Source organism: Hypanus sabinus, chromosome 2, assembly GCF_030144855.1.
Source record: "Hypanus sabinus isolate sHypSab1 chromosome 2, sHypSab1.hap1, whole genome shotgun sequence".
Lineage (NCBI taxonomy): Eukaryota > Metazoa > Chordata > Chondrichthyes > Myliobatiformes > Dasyatidae > Hypanus > Hypanus sabinus.
This window is the reverse complement of record NC_082707.1, coordinates 128,196,227-128,220,313: the sequence shown is the minus strand read 5'-3', so window position 1 is coordinate 128,220,313 and position 24,087 is coordinate 128,196,227.

Below are 24,087 nucleotides of genomic sequence, written 5' to 3'. Positions count from 1 at the left end.
GCGTCATCATGAATGAGAAGAACCAAGACAAGCTCATGGAAGGCAAAAGCTGAGCTCAAACCCTTCAGAATACTTGTTCAGCTCTTCATGAATTGGTGCACCGGGTTGCAATGTTAATTCTGCCTTGCCATCTACTAGGAAAAAGACAAGTAGCATTCAGAGTCTGATGGATTAGTTTAATTTTCCCCATAATTGATCTGGAATGTTGGAACAGAAGCTAACTCCTGCCACTCACTCAGTTCACAGCTAGAGCCATCCTTAATTCCAATTGCCTGGAATGGTAATAAGTGGGACGAGAGTTGCGGAGAGTAGTGGAGGTGGCGTCATGTCTGATATTTTTATTTTATTTAATCTCAGGAGGTGGGCATTGCCAGCAAGTCTGCTATTTATTGTCCAGTGTGAACTGTGCTTAAGAAGCAAATGGTGAATTGCCAAATTGTGGTGAATGTACTCTTTAAAAGTGCAATAAATCTGAGAGGCCCAGGATTTTAATTTCATAATCTTACTGGGCACTGGGACTTGGGCGCACATCATTGTGGCAATATTCCCTTGTATTTATGGTCCATGGGCAAGAGGCAAGGCAGGTGCTGCTGAAGAAGCATTGGCAGGTTGCCACGGTGTGTGTTATGCACACAAGTATGGAGAAGCTGTAGTGGAGGGAGTGAGTGAGTGATTAAATTGGAAAGTGGATTGCCGATAGGATGGGCCACTTAATCCTGATGGTATTGAGGCTATTGAGTGTCTCTGGTACCATGTTCATTTAGACTACAACATCTGGGTTGTGATTTGTGAATAGCGCAACACCCTTGGGGAGTTACGAGGTAAGACACTGTAATCTGCTTTCATGGGCTTGGTGTTTATGTGGCTGGCTCATGTAATGTTTCTCTTTAATGGCGACCCCCAGGTTGTTAATGGTGGGAGAGTAGATGAGCGTAATGCCATTACATCCCAAGGTAAAGCTGTCAGAGCTGATCTTGTTGGAAATGCTCAAAGTCTAATACTTGTACAATGTGACTATTATTTCAGAACTGCTCAAGGCTGATTATTGCAGAAGCCTTGCTCAAAGTAGGCACAGAACTGATGGTCGTCTGGGGAACTGCAAATAGAAGGGAACTTTCAGCCACCATCAGCAAATTTCCCAACTTCTGTGATGAAAGGAAGATCATTAATAAGGCAGCAATGACATCAGGCTGGAACACTGCCCTCCAGGATGATTGTCCCTGTCAGTAGGTCCCCTGGATTCCCATTGACTCCTGGTTTCTCAAGACCTTCCTGTGTGACACTTGGTTTAAAACTACATTGAAATGAAGAGCAGTCACCATCTGGAATTCAGTGCTTGGGTCTCTGCCCGAGCATCCCCTTTACTTATCATAGAACATTCAGCTGCCTGATCGTCCACAACCAGCGCTGCAATCTTAGCAACACAAGACGCCAAATGCATTATACAGTGTAAACATTTCACCTGGGTCATGGTTGGGGGAAGCAAACAGCACAATTATTAGGTCTGTGCTCACAGCAACATCAAAGTACGCTTACTGTGAAAGTGAGATCTAATAGACTGGTGACATTAAAGGTTCCAGGAGAAGGTGCACACTACGTCTTGAATGCAAAATGCCTGGGATGACAGGCGTAGTTGTAAAATGGATACTCAAAAGTGCTCTTATATTTCCTGCTGTATGTCTTCTTCCCAATGTTCTTCAGAGAAAAACAAAAGCCCATCCTACAAACGCATAGTTCATTTACTTGCTGGGGTAATCACGTTCATCGTTTTGTTTAGCCTAGTGCTGTTCATGCTGATGAGTTGATTGGATTGTTGTTTATGTCCAAATAATGAATCCTCTTTTTTCAGAGAAAGTCTGCATGGAAAACTCCAGTGTATTTATGTGCATATCTTTCTTTCTGGCTCAAAAAGGTTTGTGTAAAATTACACAAAAAAAGAACTGAATTGCAAAAAAAAATTGATTTGCTTTAAACATTTTTCCTTAATTAGTTGAAGTTGTTCTAGGTTTTTAAGTGATAATTTGTAGTTGTGTTGACTGCAGTTGTTTCTGATTTAGTTGCACTCCAGTACACATGACAGTGAAGGAGTTAATGTTTCTGTTCACTTGGCAATGCAACTGGTCTTTGTGCATTAATTTAAGTTTTACGGCTTTTTTTGGTAAGGGTAGTTTGTACATCTTTAATATCCGGAGGGCAGAATGTGCAAACCTGTCCATAGCCTTGCATTGCACTCATGTTTAAGGTAATATTTGGGTAAGCCTTCGCCCCTTGCTCTTCCCCAATCCCCTTGGACACATCATTGCAAAGGTCGTAAAGATATCCATCAGAATAAGTGTCTTTGTCCCATAGAAACAGATCAAGTATTCTGAAGGTATCTAAAAGTATTCCAAGATTATATTTACGAGCAAGATCCTTGAGGTAAATCTTTACCCTAATTCCAACTGCTCACCACCCCTTTCCTTCGTCTCAATAATGGTACAAGTGTAGCTGTTAACAATTGGTACTTTCATCCAGCTTGGACATGGAGCAGGCAATTACCCTGAGAGATTATAGCACCTAAGAACTTAAATGATGATGACTGTGGATATGCGTTTTCTCCACTGTGGCCTGACCAGATCAAGTGTTTTACTTCTATATAGTACAGGAAAAGAGGCCCCGCTTTATATCCCACAGTTGTATTCCACCATTCACTCAATATAGGAAAAAGATTTCATGCAGTAAATACTACTTAAAACCTCTTTCTGTACACCAGAGATGCCCACTTTATATCACATGGTCAAACACTCGTAGTTTAGATGCTGATGTCGTTAAGGGTGAATATAATATCTTTAAACCTGCTATTCTCTCCCAGGTGACTCTTTATACAAGCCGTCGGATGACATTTTATACAGATTCTCAACTAACCCTTTCTGCAGAGTTTTTCCACTCTGGCCAGATTCTTTATACAAAATAATTCACTAGAGACAGTACCTTCAAGGCCTTCTTAGGCCTCGAGGATATACTGTAGGCATGACAAAGATAAATCTTTTAGACATAAATGGCCCCTTTATACAAAGACTTTGTGACATCCGACTCTTTATATTGAATAACTCAGTGAGGGAGAGCCCTTTATTAATGTTGTAGTTGTACCCTGTAGCTGATCATTTATCCTGGTGAAACTGCTGTAAATTGTATCATTGTACATTGGTAAGGCAGATTCAAAATTATTTCAAAGGCAAGCTTAAGATAATCTCCACAATGTGTCAAAAAGAAAGAATAGAAGGTTAATTAATTCAACTCTGAAAAGTCTTCTGAAGCAATGAGTACATCATCTAGTTCAGTTCCTGAAAGTAAAAATGGGGTAGAGGGTTGAAGCGGACAGAATGGGAGTTGGACATCCAGGAGATATCTGGTGGATTTGGATTGGTCTAACATTGTCGGTAGCAAATCAGCAGACTGCGTTATATTTCTCCATTAATTTCTATTTCCATTGGCTTCAATGGAGAAGTTGGACTAGCTGCCGACCTGCCTGTTGTATTCTGTCTCACAAAGTCGAGATCTACCCACACAAGCTTTCATTTTTCCCGTGAGTGAAAGATAGTGTTTTGAAGCATTGTTACTTTTCATGTAGTATAGGGTAATGCAAGTTCCATTTTATTGGAATGTCTTGGCATCCCACCAGACTCAGTCGCAACCAGTTCAATTCTGGAGCCTGAAGATGATGGAAAGCAAAGACCAGGCAGTAGAAACAAAACTTCTCAGCTCTGGACTTGCCCACTGCCATGACAAGTGCAAGCAAAACACAGATTGGTTTTCCACACAAACACACCACATTCAAGTTAGAAACCATTTGTAGGTAGTGGTGTTTGTAACCAATTTTCTATCCTTTGTCTGCATGCTTTGCATGTTGCATTGACTGGAATTGTTTTCTCTTTCCTTTCCACTGTTGTCTTATGATTTTTTTTTCCTGTTGCTTTCTTTTACTGCATCAAAGAGATTCTGTACATGGTACCATGAACTTGTATCCTAGCTACTTGAAGTAGTTCCATTTGCTGTGCATTGTGTTCTTGACCATCACGGCTAGATTTGGTAAAGGCAGGATTGCTCACCGCGAAGTACTTCTTTGGGAAAACTTTCGGTAACTGGGTAATGGCACTGCCTGTTCGCCTGGGCCCTTAGGTGTAAACACCCCAGAATTGCATTCAAAACTGCTTTGTACAGTAATCTGAAGGGAAAATGTGTGAACATTTACAATAAAAGACTGAAAACCACTTAAGTATTTGGTGTGTTCTCTGTCCTAGAGTGATTGACTTTCTCAGTCCTTTCATGTGTGGACATAAAAGTTCTGTGTCTATTTCAGCATATAACAGACGAGTTCCCTTCAGCTTTCAGACATAGAATGCATCTTATCTGATCAGTTTCTTGTTCCTCTCTGGGCAAAAACTGGCTGCCACATTTCCTTGCAACGTGAAATTGAAAACATGTCAAGGGTGCTTAATTGGCAGTGAAATGTTTTGGAATGCCCTGGGTGCATAGCACTACATAGCAAGTTATATAACGTGCATAGCAAGTTTTTTTTTAAGCTTAGCCTCTTATTAAATGTGCTTCCTGCCCGCTCTCTCAAGCCATGTGGAGGATCATGCGGAAGGACCGTGTGTTGTTCAAAATAACAGGTGATTTATTAAAATTGATAATCTACCTGAGCATAAACTTCTTACAGCTATTAAATCCTCAGATTGCACAGAGATGTGATCAACAGTAAAACTAGGTTTTGACAGCAGAATAATGGTTACAGAAAGGTATAATTAAGTAACAAGTTAGGTCTTGATTACAGAACAAAGTGATCATCCAAAAATCAAATTCAGTTAATAGTAAATCCAATTTTCTATTACACTAATTAATAAAATTTCTGAAACTTGGGTGTAATCGCAGCTGCATTCCATGCTTCTGCTTTGAGGCTTTGCCTGTGGTTCCTTGTTACCATATTAGCACCAACCACATCCGTGTTTAGGAGTCATTAGCTTTACTTTCCCCTACAACACCAGGTCATGCAGAACCTTTGGGTGGTAGGTAGTACACAACATTATCATCATTATCCTCCCAACCCCAGCCATGACAAGTTAAATAAAATCACCTCCAACTGTTATTGCCAACGTTGACCACAGCCCCTCCAGCACAGTAATTTTGTCATAATCCACTTTCTGTCCAACTACGGTATATAAACTTGACACTAGAATGAAACACCTTTAGTTTTACAGTTATCAATAAAGGGCTGGATATGGATTTACTGTGTTTAATTCCTGTACTTACAATATACTATTGTAGTTGGGACATCTTTTAAATTTCAAAAATAAACTATTCATAATAAAAAAAATCAACTAAGGAATAAAGACAGTGCATAGCTGTCTACATTCTTACTTTTGCTTCGTCACTTTCGTTGGTGTCAGGTTTCCTGGGCTTTTTGATATTTTAAAGTTTTAAAAATGCAGCCAAAATTGGACAGTGTCATTTTAAAAATCTCCTACTGCCTCAAAAATTGGTACAAACAGTAAACTCTCACCATGATATTTTAATCTGAGGATATGTCTATTTTATGTGCCAGGTCATCTTCTAGCACAAAGTTTTATGAGCTGCCTTGAGGTTTTGAGACCGTATGCACTGGGTTGGCTAGTTAAGCGGTGGTCTGTGCTGCAACAAAATAGTATTACTGAAGCAAATTCTAGCCCTAATTATTTAGCTTGAGTCAATTTGTTCACAAGCTGAAAGATTTGCACCAGCATGGCATCATTTAGTTATTCTCAAAACGTCACCAGCAAGGCCAGTATTTATTGGCTATCACTAAAGGAGGCATTGTAGTGTCGTGGTTAGCACAGCGTTTTACAGTACAGGCAACCCGGACTCAATTCCTGCCTCTGCCTGTAGGGAGTTTGTACATTCTCCCCTGTGCCGACATGGGTTTCCTCCGGGTGCTCCGATCTGCTCCCTCAGCCCAAAGCCGTACCAGTTAGTAGATTAATCGGTGATTGTAAATTGTCTCCTGATTAGGCCAGGAGTAAATCAGGATTGTTGGGCGGTGTGGCTCGAAGGGCCTATTCCAATGCTGTTTCTGAATAAATACACAAATAAATTCCCTCGTTAAGGTGTTGGTGACCCATTGCCCTGAACCACTGCAGTATTTCCAGCGAAGGTACTCCTTCTGTGCTGGATAGCAATTACAGGAATTAGGTCCTGCAGCAATGAAGAATCTTTTATCCCCCTCAGTGTGGTGAGTAAAATTGAGGGGAACCTGCAAGCATCCTTTCAACACACACAAAATGCTGGAGGAACTCAGCAGGCCAGGCAGCATCTGTGGAAAAAAAGTAGAGTCAATGTTTTGAGCCAAGACCCTTCAGCTGGACTGAAGAAAGAAAAGATGAGGAATAAATTTAAAAGGTGGGGGAAGGGGAGGGAGAAACAGGAAGGAGGCGAGAGAGGTGGAAGCAGGAGTGGGAGGGATGTAGTAAAGAGCTGGGAGGTTGATTGGTGAAAGAGTTAGAGGGCTGAAGAAGGGGGAATCTGATAGAAGACAAAACCCATGGAAGAAAGAAAAGGGGGGGAGGAGCACCAGAGGGAGGCAGTGGGCAGCAAGGAGATAAGGATGGTGAAGTGGGGGGGGGGGGGTATTACTGGAAGTAAGGAAGCATCCTTTCAGTCTGTCTGTTCAAAGTATATTGACATACTATGCAAAGTAATTTATCACTATTTGCCTTCTTTGCTAAACATTTCAAGTATATGCCTTCTGGCTCAGAACATTCAAACAAAGGGAACAATTTAATATAGAAATTTGTCAATGATACTTTACCACAGCATGGGAAGGTTCACTGCTGAGAATTATGGGCTGTAGGTTAATTTTGAGGAAATGGCGCTGGTGGTAGAATCTGGGAGTAGTTGATGGGGGAATGTGGGGCAAATAAATTGGTGTTAGTGTAAATGGGCACTTGCTAATTGTGGACATGGTGGACAGAGGGCCATCTATCTAATGTAGCATTTTTATTATGCCTACCATTTTGTACAAATATCATACAGACAGACAATTCAAGGTGACTGGATTTTTGCTACTTCTGTTTTGAAAAATCAAAGGCAGAGATTCTTAATATTTAGGGAGAGAATTTTAACAAGGCTATCAATATACATACTGTAAATTGTTTATGAAAATCAAGAAGCAACCAAAGATGAAAATCTGAAATAGAAAATGCTGGAATTATTCACCAGTTATTTGTGGATGGAAAAATGAGTTAATCTTTTAGGATGAAAACCCTTCATTGGAACTGGGAAAGAAAGAAACATCGGGGATGGAACTGGTGTGTTGTGGGGGGAAAGATAGGGATAAAGTTGACCCATGAACCCCCTTCACTAATGTAGTCCTTTTAATCTATCTGGCTAGCCAAACTTAGGTTATCAGCAGTATCAATCGAACTCCCAAAATCTGGAGGTAAATCAGACAGAACCCGTTATTTTTGCAGTAAGATATTAAAGTCTGAAAGGACATAACGGCAGATACAAGGGCAGCTTCTACCCTCCTGTTAGAAGACTATTGAATGATCCCTTAGTATGAAAAAATGGATGTTGACCTACCAATGTACCTCAATGTCATCATGTACCTTACTGTCTACCTGCACTGATCTTTCTCTGTACTGTAACACTTTATTCCACACACTTATTGTTTTACCTTGCACTACTCCAATGTACTGCTGTAATGAATTGATTCATAGGATGGTATGCAATACGTTTTTCACTCTACCTCAGTACATGTAACAATAATAATCAGCTCACCAATTTAGTCACCAAGCACTCTTCAAATTCATTATCAGCCTCCTTGGTTTAAGGCACCTAAAGAAGAATTACGTACTGAGTACCCAAGATCTGATTTGGCTTTCAACAGCAAATTGTGCTCCTCTAGAATCCAAGGTACCATTGTACAATCCTCTTCAGTATTTACATACTTACAGAAGCAAACCTGAATATCAATGCATGAGAATCCATAGGGAAAGCCATCCAGCTAAAAAGAGGTCAGACCACGTGCTCACACCAATGCCATTCTCATCATCTGAAATGACAATTTTTTGCTGGAACAATAAACGGTTTTCTGAGTGTAAAAGGTAGATGAAGTTTGACTTGACATTGATAAATAATAAATGTAACATGTCATTGCAACCTTGGGTCTCACCATTGGAATACTTGATGAAGCAGGAATCAAACAACTAATTACACTGGCATATCAAACGTTGAGGCGACTTTAGCGATCTTGCCAACCCAGCCATCGGTATCAAGCCCATCAGTGCCAGTTTTCACCTTTGTAAGTAAGGTCGAAAGCAAGGTGAAGACAACCACTTGAGACGGGCAGGCACTGAACCACGCAGCTCAAGGCAGCAGGATATATGGCAGCAAAGGGAAAGCAAGCAGGGATTCAGTGGTGTGAAGTAATATTAGCACTTGTATCTCAACTGCACCCACTCAGTTAAGGATGACCCAAAATAACTACGTTAATAAGCTGTACAATGTTGTTAACATACAACACAGTAAGGCTCTTTGGCCGACAATGTTTTGCCAACTTTATAGCCAACTCTTAAATTCGATCTAACCCTTACCTCCTGCATAGCCCTTAATTTTTCTATCATACACATGCCTATGAAGTTTTTCTTAAATGTCCCTATTGTATCAGCCACTACCACCAGCCACTAGCAGAGCATTCCACTATTCCTTGTGTTCATAAAAACTTACTTCTGACATCTCCCCCCCCCCCATATGTTCCTCCAATCACCTTAAATCTCTTTTGCATCCTCTCTAAATGTTTCCACATCCTTTCTATAATAAGACAACCAGAACTGAACACAATATTCCAAATATGGTCTAACCAGAGTTTTATAGTGCTGCAACATTACCTAATAGCTCTTAGACCAAAAAAATATATAGGAGTAGAGTTCAGCCATTTGTTCCATTGAGTCTGCTCCAACATTTCCTCATGGCTGATCCATTTCCCTCTCAGCTCCAATCTTCTGCTTTCTTCTCGCATCCCTTCATGCCCTGACTAAGCAAGAATCTATCAACATCTGCTTTAAATATATGTCGTGGCTTGGCCTCCAAGTCATTGGAGACCCATAGGGGCCCAAAACTGCTCATGATACTCCAACAGTGGCATGACCAATGCCTTCTAAAGCCTCAGCATCACATCCTTGCTTTTATGTTCTAGTCCTATCAAAATGAATGCCAACATTGCACATGCCTTCCTTACACCTATCTCAATTTGCAAATGAACCTTTGGAAATCCTGCATGAGGTGTCCTTTTGCATCTCTGATTTCTGAATTTTCTCCCCATTAGAAAATATTACACCTTTGTTCCTTCTACCAAAGCGCTTGACCATACACTTCCACACATTATATTCCATCTGCCACTATTTTTGCCCATTCTCCTGATCTGTCTAAATCCTTCTGCAGGCTCCCTGCTTCCTCAACACTGCCTGCCCCTCCACCTATCTTCATATTTTCTGCAAACTTGGCCACAAAGCCAAAAAATATTCATCCAAATCATTGACATGCAACATAAGAAGAAGCTGCCCCGACAGCAACACCTGTGAAATGTCACTAGTCATGGGCAGCCAACTAGAAAAGACTCCCTTTATTCCTACACTTTGCCTCCTACCAGTCAGCCACTACTTTATCCATGCTAGTATCTTTCCTGTAGCCTCATGCATGGTACTTTGTCAAAGGCCTTTTGAAAATCTAACTATACACTATCCATCGATTCTCCTTTGTCCATTCTGCTTGTTATTTCTTCAAAGAATTCCAACAGATTTGTCAATCAAGATTTTCCCTGAAGGAAACCATACAGACTACAGCTTATTTTATCGTGTGCCTCAAAGTACCCTAAAACCACATCCTTAACAATTGACTCCAGCATTTACCCAGACACTGAGGTCAGACTAACTGGCCTATAATTTCTTTACTTCTGCCTGTCTCCCTTCTTGAAGAGTGGAGTGACATTTGCATTTTCCAGTCCTCTGGAACCATTCAAGAATACACTGATCCTTGAAAGATCATTATCAATGCCTCTTCGGCCACCTCTTTCAGAACCATGGAAATTGGACAATCTGGTCCAGGTGACTTATCTACCTTCAGACCTTTCAGTTTCCCAAATACCTTCTACCTAGTAATGGCTACTTCACTCAGTTCAGCCCTCTGACATTCTCAAGCTTCTAACAAACTGCTGGTGTCTTCTTTATTGAAGACTGATGCAAAATACTTATTCAGTTTGTCTGTCATTTCCTTGTCTCCCATTACTACCTCTCCAGCATCACTTTCCAGTGATCCAAAATCTACTCTTGCCTCTCTTTCACACCTTATATATCTGAAGATACTTCTTGTATCCTCTATTTAAATCATTGGCTAGATTACCTTCATATTCCATCTTTTCCTTCTTTATGACTTTTTTTTTGTTGTCTTCTGTTAGTTTTTAAAAGCTTCCCAATCTTGCAACTTCCCACTACTTATTGCTCTATTATATGTCCACTTTGGCTTTTATGTTGGCTTTGACTTCTCATCAGGCACAGTTGTGTCATCCTGCCTTTAGAATACTTCTTTTTTGAAATGTATCTATCCTGTGCCTTCCAAATTGCTCCCAGAAATTCCAGTCGTTGCTGTTCTGCCATCATCCCTGCTAGTGTTCCCTTCCAGTCAGTTTTTAGCCAGCTGCTCTCTCATGCCTCCAATTCCATTTACTCCATTATATTACTAATAGATCAGATTTTAGCCCTTTCTCAAATTGTAGGGTGAATTCTATCATCACTGACCCCCAAGGATTTCTTTACCTTAAGTTCCCTAATCAATTCTGGTTCATTGCACAACACCCAGACTAGAATAACTAATCCCCTAGTGGGCTCAACCATACGCTGCTTTAAAAACCCATCTCATAGGTATTTTAGAAATTCCCCCTCTTGGGGTCCATCACCAACCTAATTTTCCTATTCTACCTGCATATTGAAATCCCCCAGGACTTCTGTAATATTGCCCTTTCTACATGCATTTTCTACCTCTTGTTTTAATTTATACACCACAGCTTTACTACTGTTTGGAGGTCTGTATATAAATCCCATCAGGGTCTTTTTACCCTTGCAGTTCTTTAGCTCTACCCACAATGATTCTACACCTTCTAATCCTATGTCTCTTCTTTCTAATGATTTGATTTCATTTTTGTTTAAAACCAGCAGAGCCATGCTACCTGCTCTGTCTACCTGCCTGTCTGTTTAATACAATGTGTATCCTTGGACATTAACTTCTCAGTTGTAATCTTCTTTCAGCCACAATTCAGTGATACCCACAACACCACAGATTTCAATCTATAACTGTGCTGCAAATTTATCTACCTTATTCCATATACTGCATGTATTCATATATAATACCTTCGGTCCCATATTCATCACCCTTTTCAATTTTGTCCCCATTTTCCATTGCACTGCAATTTTGCTCTATCTTTAGCTTCTCACTGCTCGCAGACTTAATGCACACGGCCTCTGCTTGTAAACCAACTACCCCATCCTCAGCCCTATTTCCCTGTTTCCATCTCCCTGTTAAATTAGTTTAAACCTTCCCGAATAGGTTTAGCAAACCTGCCCATAAGGGTATTGGTCCCCCTCGGGTTTGTCCCACATCCTTTTTGTACAGGCCATACCTTCCCCTGAAAAGATCCTAATGATGCCGAAATCTGAAATTCTGCCCCCTGCACTGGCTCCTCAGTCACTCATTCATGTGCCAGATTATCCTATTCTTACCCTCACTAGCACATGGTACAGGCAGCAATTCACAGCTTATTACCCTGGAGTTCCTGCTCCATTCTGCTAACTATGTAATCCCTTATCATTACTGCAGTTCTCTTCACCTCTCTTCTGAGCTACAGCACCAGACTCAGCGCCAGAGACCCAGTCGCTGTGTTAGGTTGTCCCTCTCAATAGTATCCAAAGTGGAATACTTATGCTTGAGGGGAATGATCACAGGAGTATTTTCCATTGGCTGTCCATTTCCCTTCCTTCCTTCTCCTGACGATCACCCAGTAACCCACCTCCTGCAACCTAGGGATGACTGCCTCCATGCAGCTCTTTATCTACCACTTCCTCAGTCTCCCATATGAGCTGAAGGTCATTGACCCAAAACATCAACTGTACTCTTTTCCACAGCTGCTGCCAGGCCTGCTGAGTTCCTCCAGCATTTTGTGTGTGTTGACCAGATACTTAGCTCGCCCAAGCCTGATGAGCCAAAGCCTCGCACACAATGGTCGCTCCATTTGTCCCCGCTTTACTTTTATTCATCCCTTCTAATGAATCCTGTTCACAAAGTGCTGCCTTTTCCAAACTTCAGCCATGGACCTAAATGAAAACTCCCCTTCTTCTCATGCTCCCGCTCACTGATTTGGTACAATCCAACAACTCTATAGCCCAACTAATGAAGGCCAACTCCTTGATACCCTCCCTACAACTTGTGCGAGAACTATGAGGTATCTATGGAAGTAGACCCCAAGATCCCTCTGCTCCCTCACGCTGTTAAGAATCTTGCCATTAACTTTGTACTCTGCCTTCAAATTTGACCTTCCAAGGTGAATCACTTCACACTTCTCTGTATTGAACTCTATCTACCACTTCTAAGACTGGCTCTGCATCCCATCAATGTCCTTTTGTAACCTACAACTACCTTAAACACTATCTTCAGCACCACCATCTTCACTTCATCTGCAAACTTACTAACACACCCTTCACTCTCCTCATCCAAGTCATTTATAAAAATCACAAAGAGCTCAAATTCCAGAACAGATCATTGTGGAATACCACCGTCACGAACTTCCAAGCAGAATATGCTCCATCTACAACCACACTCTGACTTCAATGGGAAAGACAACTCTGTATACACACAGCCAAGTTCTTTTGGATCCGATGCCTCCTGATTCTATGAATATGCCTACCTTACTAAACACCTTACTAAACTACCTTACTAAAATCCATTCACTACTCTGCCTTCATCAATGTACTTTGTTACATCCTCAAAGAATTCAGTCAGGCTTGTGAGACATGATCTACCTTTGACAAAGCCTTGCTGACTATTTCTAACCAGGCTCTGTTTCTCCAAATTCTAGTAAAGTCCATCTCTAAGAATTTTCTCCAATAATTTGCCCACCACTGAAATAATACTCACTGCTCTATAATTCCCAGGGTTATTCCTTGTTGTGGTAGTTAATAGTGTTATTCCTATGCCACTCAGTTAGCCACTCCCACATGGGAGGAGTTCACATACTGTATGAGCAGCATTATCAATAAAGTTCAGTTGGGTATCCTATATGCTGACGTCCTGGTCTGCTCTGCACTATCTCTTGATAATGAACACAACATGGTATCAGAAGTGATTGATCACCAATTAATTGGTGCTCCTCAACAAAAAGGTTCCCATACTTCTGACTCCCTGGATGAACCTACCATGGGTAACATTATCAGACACTTTACTAAAATCCATACACACAACTACTACTTTGCCTTCAATGTACTTTGTTACATCCTCAAAGAATTTAGTCAGGCTCTTCACAAAGCCAGGCTGACTATCCTTAATCAGACTATATTTCTTCAAATGCCAGTAAAGCCCACCTCCAAGAATTTTCAATAATTTGTGCAGCACTGCAATAAGACTCACTTATTGAAGTGGTCTAAAATTCCTAATATTATCCCTTCTCTCTTTCTTGAACAAAAGAATAACATTTGCCACCCTCCAACATTATGGTACTACTTCTATGGCCAGTGAAGATGAGAAGATCATCGCTAACTGTGCAGCAATCTCTTCCCTGACTTCCCATAGTAATCAGGAGTATATCACATCCAATCCCAGGGACTGATCTTTTTTTCCCGTATCCATTTGGAATCCCATTTATATATAAAATCTTCTGGTATATTTTCTCCTATCTTATCCAATTCTATTTTAATCCATGCCGATTTTTCTTCATCAAAAAAAGACGCAATAAATCTAAGTAGATTTGCTTTATAGTAATTCTTAAAATTTGGAAGTTGTAACCCTCTTAGATCAAATTTACATGTCAATTTTTCCAATGATATTCTTGACATCTTACCTTTCCAAAGAAATTTCCTTACATATTTATTCAGTTCTTGAAAAAACTTCTGAGGTAATTGTATTGGTAAATTTTGAAATAAATATTGCAATCTAGGAAATATATTCATTTTTACAGTGTTAACTCTACCTATTAACGTTATTGGTAACATCATCCATTTATCAAGATCCTCTTTTATTTTTTTTAATAATGGCAAATAATTCTGTTTATATAAATTTTTTACATCATTATCAACTCTAATACCTAAATATTTTATCCCATTCATTGACCATCTAAATTGAGTTGCATCTAGTGAAATAGAAATAGAAAGGAAGAATTAAAAATTTACATCTTGTATGTATAATTTGATTCAAAAGCAAATAATTAAATTAGGAATTCATAAATCAAGACAAAAATGGGAATCTGATTTGAATGTTAAAATTGATGGGAAAAACTGGTCAAGATTATGTTTAGATAGTATGAGAAATACAATAAATGTTTGACTTAGATTAATACAATATCATTTTTTACATCAATTATATATAACACCACAGAAAATAAATAGATTAAATTCAAATATGTCTGACCAATGTTTTCGATTTAATCAAGAAATTGGTACCTTTTAACATTCTATTTGGTCTTGTTTTAAAATTCAACCATTTTGGATAAATTTAAGACTTTTATTGGAACAAATTACTGGAGTACAACTCCCACATAGTCCACTATTATTTTTATTAAGAGACATTGAAGGGACAATACCGAAACTTAAATTGAACAAGTATCAGAAAAAATTTATAAAAATTGCATTGGCAGTAGCCAAAAAAGTTATTGCAGTTACTTGGAAATCTGATTTATATTTAACTATGGATTGTTGGAATAATGAAATAATAGTTGTATTCCATTTGAAAAAAGTTACGTATAATTTAAGAAATGAATATGATATATTTTTGAAAATTTGGCTCCCATACTTACTAAAGATAGGATTAAATACATAGGTCCTTTGAAGATAAAATTATAGTAATTGGGGAAAGTAAAAAATAAGTATCAAAATTATTTTGAATTCCATGGAGCATGTGGGGATCCTCCGATATCCAGGCAATCTTTCTCTTCTTTCTCTTTTTTTTCCTCTTTAGGTAAGGGTTAAGGGGAGGGGGGAGGGTTAGTATTATCTTTCTTACTTTTTTTACTATTACATTTATTCTTTGTAATTTCTAAAATTTAATAAATAAAAAAAAAGGTATTCATTTAAGACCTCTCCTAGCTCCTCTGACTCCGGGAGCATGTTTTTTCTTCCATCCTTGATCAGGTCTACTCTCACTCTAGTTATCTTCCTATTCTTCACATACATGTAGAATATCATGGAGTTTTCTTTAATCCTACTCACTAAGGTCCATTATCTCTCCTATGTCCACTTTTAAGCTTCTTCCTGGCTACTTTGAAACTATCTGAAGTCCTGTCTGATCCTTGCTTCTTAAACTTTAAGGAAGCTTCTTTTTCCCTCTTGACTAGATGTTCCACATTTTTTGTCAGCCATGGTTCCTTCCTACTTTCCTTTCCCTGCCTCAGAGAAACCTACCCAGACCCCGTGCAATTGCACTGTAAACAACCTCTATGTTTCCATTTTGTATTTCCCTGAGGACATTTTTTCACAATTTATGTTCCCAAGTCCCTGCCTAATAGCATCAAAATTTCCTCTCTCCAATTAAATACTTTCCCATACTGTCTGCCTCTTTCATTCTCAAAGGCGATGGAAAAAGTCAGGGAGTTGTGGTCACTGTCTCTGAAGTCCTATAGTTTTCTCTATACCCACATTTCCATACATTTACCATATTTCATCAGACTGAGAAACTGATTAGTGTACCTATCTGTGCCACACAATGCTTTTCCCTAGGTCCCAGTTGAAGATTAATAGTCATTCAACCATGTTTGAATACCCATGATTAGAGACAAATGAAACAGTGTTACATCAGGGCCAAGGTGCAAAACAGTACCCACAGTCACACAAAGCACAAGGCACAGACAGCACATACAAGATATCAGTAATATACAGTCAGACATGTAATATATAGTCCAAGGCGCTGAGTCCATGAATGTTGCAGCAATTTGCAGTCCAACACAATGCAACTTGTCTTCAGCTGAGCGAACTCTGGAAAGCAGCATGACTACAACTTGAGCGCTGCGTCCGGTGGAGCGCACTGAATCCAACGCTCCTCTCGTGTGTGTCTGTAAACATTTGAACCCCGTGGCTTGAGGCCCAGTCCTCACCATGGCCAAGGCCACACAGCTCCCGTGCTGGCTGCTCCTGCCACCCGCCGATAAACCAGTGAATCAGACTTGCAGCATTCCACATTAATGATGTCTAACAAGATCTTCTGATCACTGGAAAAGTGGCTAAGGTGAGCACTCGCAGTTAGACTGCACACCGTCTTCACGCACCAACTCCTCCAAAGCCTCTCTGACGCGGGCAGCCAAGTCCAGCTCCTTCAGTTTCTTTGCCAATGAGCAACTCACTGATGGGGCGGACCTGCAGTATTTTAAATTCTTAATGTCCAGCAGGGTCTTGTGATTGTAAACAAGTTTTAAAATAAGATTTGTTGATCCCATAGGAGCTTCTGCGATCAAACGAGTCTCTCCATAATGCACCCTGCCCCTTGTTTGAATCTACCCAAAAGCTTGGAAGGTTTTCCATTACAGTAGATCTAACACTCAGATGGAAGAATGGAGTTTCAAGCACAGCTAAAATGGCACAAATCATCAATACTTATAACTGTACCATCTACAGAACACTCTTTGCTGTAACTCCTGCCACTGAGAACAACATTTGCAATGTCATCAAAATGTATCTTTCCCAATTATAGAGCCATACAGCATTGAAAACAGGCACTTTGGCCCATCTAGTGCATGTCAAACAGGTCTTCTGTCTAGTCATATCTACTGCTCCAAGCCCACAGCCCTTCATATCTCTCCCATCCCTGCACTTCTCTTAAAAGTTACAATTGAATCCACATCTACCACTTCTGCTGGGAGGACCAACCAGGGTACATACACAGTGGGCAGTAGGGCACTGAGGAATCTGGTAGGACTGATGGATCTGGGAATTCCACCCTTGCACCGTCCTCTGAATGAAGAATTCCCCCCTCATATTCCCCTTAAATATTTCAGCTTTCCCCCAAAGCCTATGGCCTCTAGTCCCATCCAACATAAGACTGCATACATTCACCCTATACCCCTCACAAGTCATCTTCCAATGATATACCATATTGATTTGCCCAGAAATATTTTAACTCCTCCCAGCCTGCATATGCAGGCACATCCCAGAATCCACCCAGCTAATAGGATTCATTTGCCATTCATTCCAGACTCATCACCTACAGCCTACTTAACCCCAGTTCTTATTTATTGTCCTTGTTCCCTCATTGAACCAGCCACCCTGAACCAGTTGCTCTGAGTTCTCACTCCCCTTGGCTAAAGTTGACCTTGTTGCCTGTCATGTTTAGTTTCTGTTCTCTCTTGTTGTGTGGCCCCTTGCGGCTTATTATTTTGCTTTCTATTATTAAAGTTATCCTTTACTGCTGAATTGGCTCTGCTGCTCTGCTTTTGGGTCAAGCCTTCTCTACATTTCCTGACACAGGGACACAACACCAGTCATTGCAGCAGCTGAAAAAGACCAACCAAATCTTTTGTGGTCAGCTACCAACCATGTCTATGCTGTCCAAACTGTTTAAATACAAGGTAAAATTAATATATTCTGTTGAGCAGCAATGCATGCTGTATAAAAGCAATTCTATAACGCTGTATCAGTTCCAAATAAAAATAGAGGAGGCTGGGAATATTCAGATGGTCAGCCAGCATCTGTGAAGCAAGAGAGTTAATGATTCAGGCCATTTCTGAACCAGCTGGGAAAATGGGCTGAAAAAAAATTGGCAGATGGAATTTAATGCAGACAAGTGTGAGGAGTTGCACTTTGGGAGGAACGACCAGGGTACGTAGGTCTTACCGAGTGAACAGTAGGGCACTGAGGAGTGTGGTAGAACAGAGGGATCTGGGAATACAGATCCATATTTCCTTGAAGGTGGCATCACAGGTAGATAGGGTTGCAAAGAAAGTTTTTTGCACATTAGCATTCATAAATCACTGTACTGAGTGTAGGAGTTGGGATGTTATGTTGAACTTGTGTAAGATGTTGGTGAGGTCTAATTTGGAGTATTGTGTCCAGGTTTGGTCATGTACCTACAGGAAAGATGTAAATAAGATTGAAAGAGTGCAGAGAAAATTTACAAGGATGTTGTCAGGAGTTGAGGACCTGAGTTATGGGGAAAAGTTGAACAGGTTAGGACCTTATTTTCCTAGAACGTAGAAGATTGAGGGAGGAGTTGATATGAAGTATACAGAATTATGAAGGATTTAGACATGGTAAATGCATGCAAGCTTTTTCCACTGAGGTTGAGTGAGAATACAACCAGAGGTCATGGGTTAAGGGCAAAGGGTGAAATGTTTAAGGGGAACATGAGGGGAAACTTCTTCACTCAGTGGGTGGTGAGCGTGTGGAATGAGCTGCCAATGCAAGTAGTGGATATGGGGTCAATTTCAACATTTAAGAGAAACTTGGATGGGTACATGGATGTGTGGGTATGGAGGGCTGGGTACACTCGATGGGACTAAGCAGTTTAATCGTTCAGCACAGGTACATGGATGAGTGGGACATGGAGGGCTGTGATCTGGGTGCACTTGATGGGTCTAGGCAGTTTAATCGTTCAGCACAGTCCAGATGGGCCAAAGAGCCTGTTTCTGTGCTGTGGTGTTCTATGACTCTAATTAATCATCTTTTACCGGAACTATCTTGAAACATTAACTGTTTCTCCACAGGTATTCTCTGATCTGACCTGACCCTGCTGACTATTTACTGCAGTTCCTGTTCTTATTCCAAACCTACAGCATCTGTGGGCTTTTGCTTTATTTATCGATGATAAAATTGGTTTTATCCACTCCTTTCTCACTGAGCTATTATAATTGTTCACTCCGATGGCAAGTTCCAGCAACACATTCTAAAGTGTAGGTTGGCTGTTTATTATTTAGTACAGTACATACAGTCACCTCAGAGACAATGACAGTTATGTCAGGTTTCTATATAAAGCAGGTCCAATTTAAGGAAAGCTGAATCATGTGTACTGAAGGGTAGTGTTGAAATTCAAACACTAGATGGCGGGATTCACAAACTCTAACAATATGACACCACTGAGCCATTTGGGCAATTTACTTCTCCATCTTTAGAGGGCGCTGTAATTCCAGGAATTACTATTGAGCAGCACTAAAGACTAAAGGTAAGCTCCAATTGTCACACGTACATCCAAATACAAAGTGAAATGTGTTGTTTGAGTCAATGTTCAACACAGTCTGAAGATGTACTGGGAACAGTCTACAAATATTGCATCAATCTCTGAACAATTAATGCAATTTACTTCTTCATCTTTGGAGGGTGCTGTCATTCCAGGAATAACATTGCATGCTCATAATATATTAGCCCATGCATCTTTGATGTGTGGGAGGAAATTGGAGCATGTGGAGGAAACCTACACAGTCACAGGAAGAACATACAAGATCCTTACAGATGGCAGCAGGAATTGTACCCGATCGTTGATCACTGGTGCTATTAAGTGTTGTGTGAGTATCCACGCTACTGTGCCACCCAGAGACACAAAGGCTATATTGTGTTAAAGATAAAGAATCCTTAAAAATGATTTACCCAACTTTACTTTAGTCTGAAAGGAAGGTAGACAGAAAATCTGCTTGATACTATTATTCTGCTGATGGTGGTGGACTAATTCCAGCATCAGGAGGCCCATTTAATCAATGCCATCACCTAGTAAAGTACACTAGTCCCATTCCTCAAACCTTTCTCCATTGTGCTCCAAATTATTTTCTTCTCGTGTCTGATTCCATTTTTGAAGCCCACATTCCATCATTATAGACAGTCAGATGATTATGTGCATAAATCATGCAGTTAGACACGATTACATGATTGGCGCTTTTGCACATATTAGAGGAAGCCTCTCAGGAAAGGTCGTATCAGAGCACAGATACAATTGTTGTATACGGCACAGAGAGCGGCGCATCGAATTGGGACTAGCTCTTTGATAGAATTGCGAAATTAGTTTCACACCCCTCAGATTCATTTCCAGTTAATCCTCAAAATTAGTTTTATCTATACGAAGAGATTCAGCACAGTAACAGGCCCTTCTGCCCTAATGAGCCCACACCACCCAAGTACACCCAAGGGACCAATTAACCCATATCTCGTTGGAATGTGGGAAAAGACAGGAGCACCCAGGGGAAACACCCACGGTCGCAGGGAGTATGTACAAACTCCGTACTGACAGCAATGGAACTGAATCTGGATCGTTGGTGATTACACTAATCGCCACACCTCTATTATTTTATGTTATTACAATAAGATAAAAGTTCAGAATTCTGCAATGCAAAAAAGAAAATATTGAAAATACTCAGCAGGTCAGGCTGGCTATGGAATGAGAAACATCAATAATGTTTCAGAACTTTGGCAAAGAGTGTCAGACCTGAAATGTCACCTCTCTTTCTCTTTCTGGAGATACGGCCTAACCTGCTGAGTACTTCCAACATCTTCTGTTTTTTATTAATGCTATAAATTCTCCCTATTTCATTTTGAAAGTTACCAGTGAATCTTCTCTCCCAGCCTATTAAGTGGCACATTGGAGATCACAACAGCTTGCTCTGTAACAAAATGTTTCCTCGTGTCAACCTTTTGTTTATCAGCCTCTTTTACTATTGGAATCATTTTTGCTTATTTCAATTTCAAAGCCACTTTGACTTCAGATATCTTCATCATCTCTGATAACTTTCTCTACTGTATGCTGAATTATTCAACATCTTCAGTTTTGTACTGCACCCTCTCCAGAATATTAACATTTCCCAAATTCTCTGGAATAAACACATAATACTCCTTGCTTTTGTGCTTTCATTAATAAAGCTCAGAATTCATTAACATTTAGATGTCCTTTTAAGTTCCTTCAAAGATTTGTGCAGCCCAAGTCTTTCTGTTCCATTCTGCCATTTAAATAGTACATTATGGTTCCTGTTGACATGAAGATTGATGGTGCTGTGGATAGTGTAGGAGGTCATTGTAGATTACAATGGGAAACTGAAAGGATGCAAAACTGGGCTGAAAAGTGGCAGATGAAGTTTGATTCAGAACAGTGTCATGTGGGGCACTTTGGAAGGTCAAATTTGAAGGCAGAGTACATGGTTAATGGCAGGATTTTTAGCAGTGTGGAGGAACAGAGGGACCTTGGGGTCCACATCCCTAGATCCCTCAAGTTGCCACTCAAGCAGGCATATTGTGTGTTGACCTTCATTAGTCAGAGAATTGTGTTCAAGAGCCGTGAGGAAATGTTGCAGCTCTGTAAAACCCTGGTTGGACCACACTTGGAGTATCGCTCCACACAGCCTTTCACACATTTTTGTTCAACACAAAGGACTTTAGTTTTGCTGAATGATCTATTATGTGGTAATGAACTGAACTTGTTTTGAAATTGAACCATTTTCTATCATCGGTCAATGCTGTTACTTCATTGAAGAACTCCATTTTATTTTATCATTCCCTTGTTGAAGACATAGACATCTATGAAGTGGACGTGTGCGTCCCCATAAAATCATTTAGAGTCTTCCCCAGACAGGAGCCCTGGATGAACCAATACATCCACAATCTGCTGAGGGTCAGATCAGTGGTGCTCAGTACAAGAGATCCAGATACACCCTCCAGAAAGCCATCCCATTGCGAAGTGGCAATTCCAGACTAACCTGGAACGATGGAAGAAAGCTCAGCAGCGGTGGCTTGGCTTGAATGTTATCACCTCCTACAAAGTGCAAAGTAAAACCAAGCGACATATGGGACAACAAGGTTTCACTCCCACATGAGCTCAATTATCAAAACACGGAGGCAAAGCTCCCACAGCCCCCAATGACCCTCTGATTTCAGTCTTTGAGGCCAATGTTAGAGCACCCCTTCGATTGGGTGAACCCATGGAAAGCTTCCGGCCTGGACAGGGTTCCTGGCTGCCTACTGAAGACCTGTGCTGGTCAACTGGCTGGAGTGTTCACTGAGATCTTTAACCTCTCATCTCGGCAGTCTGAGGTATCCATCTGCTTCAATTATACCGGTGCCTAAGAAGAATGTGGTAACCTGCTTCAATTGGTATTGTCCAGTAGCACCTACATACACTACGAAGTGCTATGAGAGGTTGGTAATGAAACATATAACTCCTGCCAGAGGAGTGACTTGGATCTGCTCCATTTAGCTTATCATGACAACTGGTCAACAGCAGATGCCAATTCATTGGCTCTTCACTGAACTATAGAACATCTGAACAGTAAAGATGCATACATTAGGATGTCCTTCATTGAGTACAGCTTTGCATTCAATGCTATCATTCCCTCAAAACTAGTCAATAAGCTCTAAAACCTAGGCCACTATGCCTCCTTCTGTAAATGGATCATTGATTTCCTCACAGGCAGACCCCAGACAGTTCCATTCTGCAACAGTCACTGTCAGCACAGATGCAATACAAGGCTGTGTGCTCAGCTCCTGCTCTACTAGCTTAGCCTAATGATCATAAGTGTAAAGCACAACTCTGATGTCATATTTAATTTTGTTAATAACACATCTATCACTGGATGAATCAAAGGTGGTGACAAATCAACATATAGGAGAGAAAGAGCTGATTGTTGACTTCAGGAGGAGGAAATCGGAGGTCCATGAGCCAGCCTTAGCATGGGACCAGAGGTGGGGAGGGTCAGCAACTTTAAATTCCTTAAGGTTATACTTTCAGAAGACCTGTCCTGTCCAGCACATGAATCTCAAGGTTGTATATGGTATACATCTTTTAATAATAAATATACTTTGAACTTATGCTGGCCTTTATAAATCAGAGCATTGAGTACAGGAGTTGGGATGTAATGTTAAAATTGTACAAGGCATTGGTGAGGCCAAATTTGGAGTATTGTGTACAGTTCTGGTCACCGAATTGTAGGAAAGATGTCAACAAAATAGAGTACAGAGGAGATTTACTAGAATGTTACCTGGGTTTCAGCACCTAAGCTACAGAGAAAGGTTGAACAAGGCAGGTCTTTATTCTTTGGAGCGTAGAAGGTTGAGGGGGGACTTGACAGAGGTATTTAAAATTATGAGGGGGATAGATAGAGTTGATGTGGATAGGCTTTTTCCATTGAGAGTAGGGGAGACTCAAACAAGAGGACATGAATTGAGAGTTAGGGGCAAAAGTTTAGGGGTAACACGAGGGGGAACTTCTTTACTCAGAGAGTGGTAACTGTGTGGAAAGAGCTTCCAGTAGAAGTGGTAGAGGCAGGTTCGATATTGTCATTTAAAGTAAAATTGGATAGATATATGGACAGGAAAGGAATGGAGGGTTATAGGCTGAGCGCAGGTCAGGGGGACTAGGTGAGAGTAAGCGTTTGGCACTGACTAGAAGGGCCGAGATGGCCTGTTTCAGTGCTGTAATTGTTATGTGGTTATATGGTTAAGTGCCATTACAAAGAAAGCATGGCAGCACCTTTACGTCCTTAGAAGTTTGCAGAGAGTCGGCATATCATTCGACAAACTTCTACAGAAGCACAAACTTCTATAATGGAGATCATACTGACTTTTTGCATCTCAGCCCGGTATGGAAACATCAATGCCCTTGAATAGAAAAGCCTACAAAAAGTAATGGATACAGCATAGTCTAACACAGGTAAAGTCCTCCCCATCATTAAGCATTTTTGCAAGAAGTACTGTCATAGGAGAGCAGCATCCAGCATGAGGATCCAGCATCCAGGACGTGCTGTCTTCTCACTACTACCATCAGGAAGGAGGTACAGGAGCCTTGGGACCAACACCACCATGATCAGGAATAGTTATTACCACTCAGCCATCAGGCTTTTGAACCAGAGGCTTTTGAACTCAC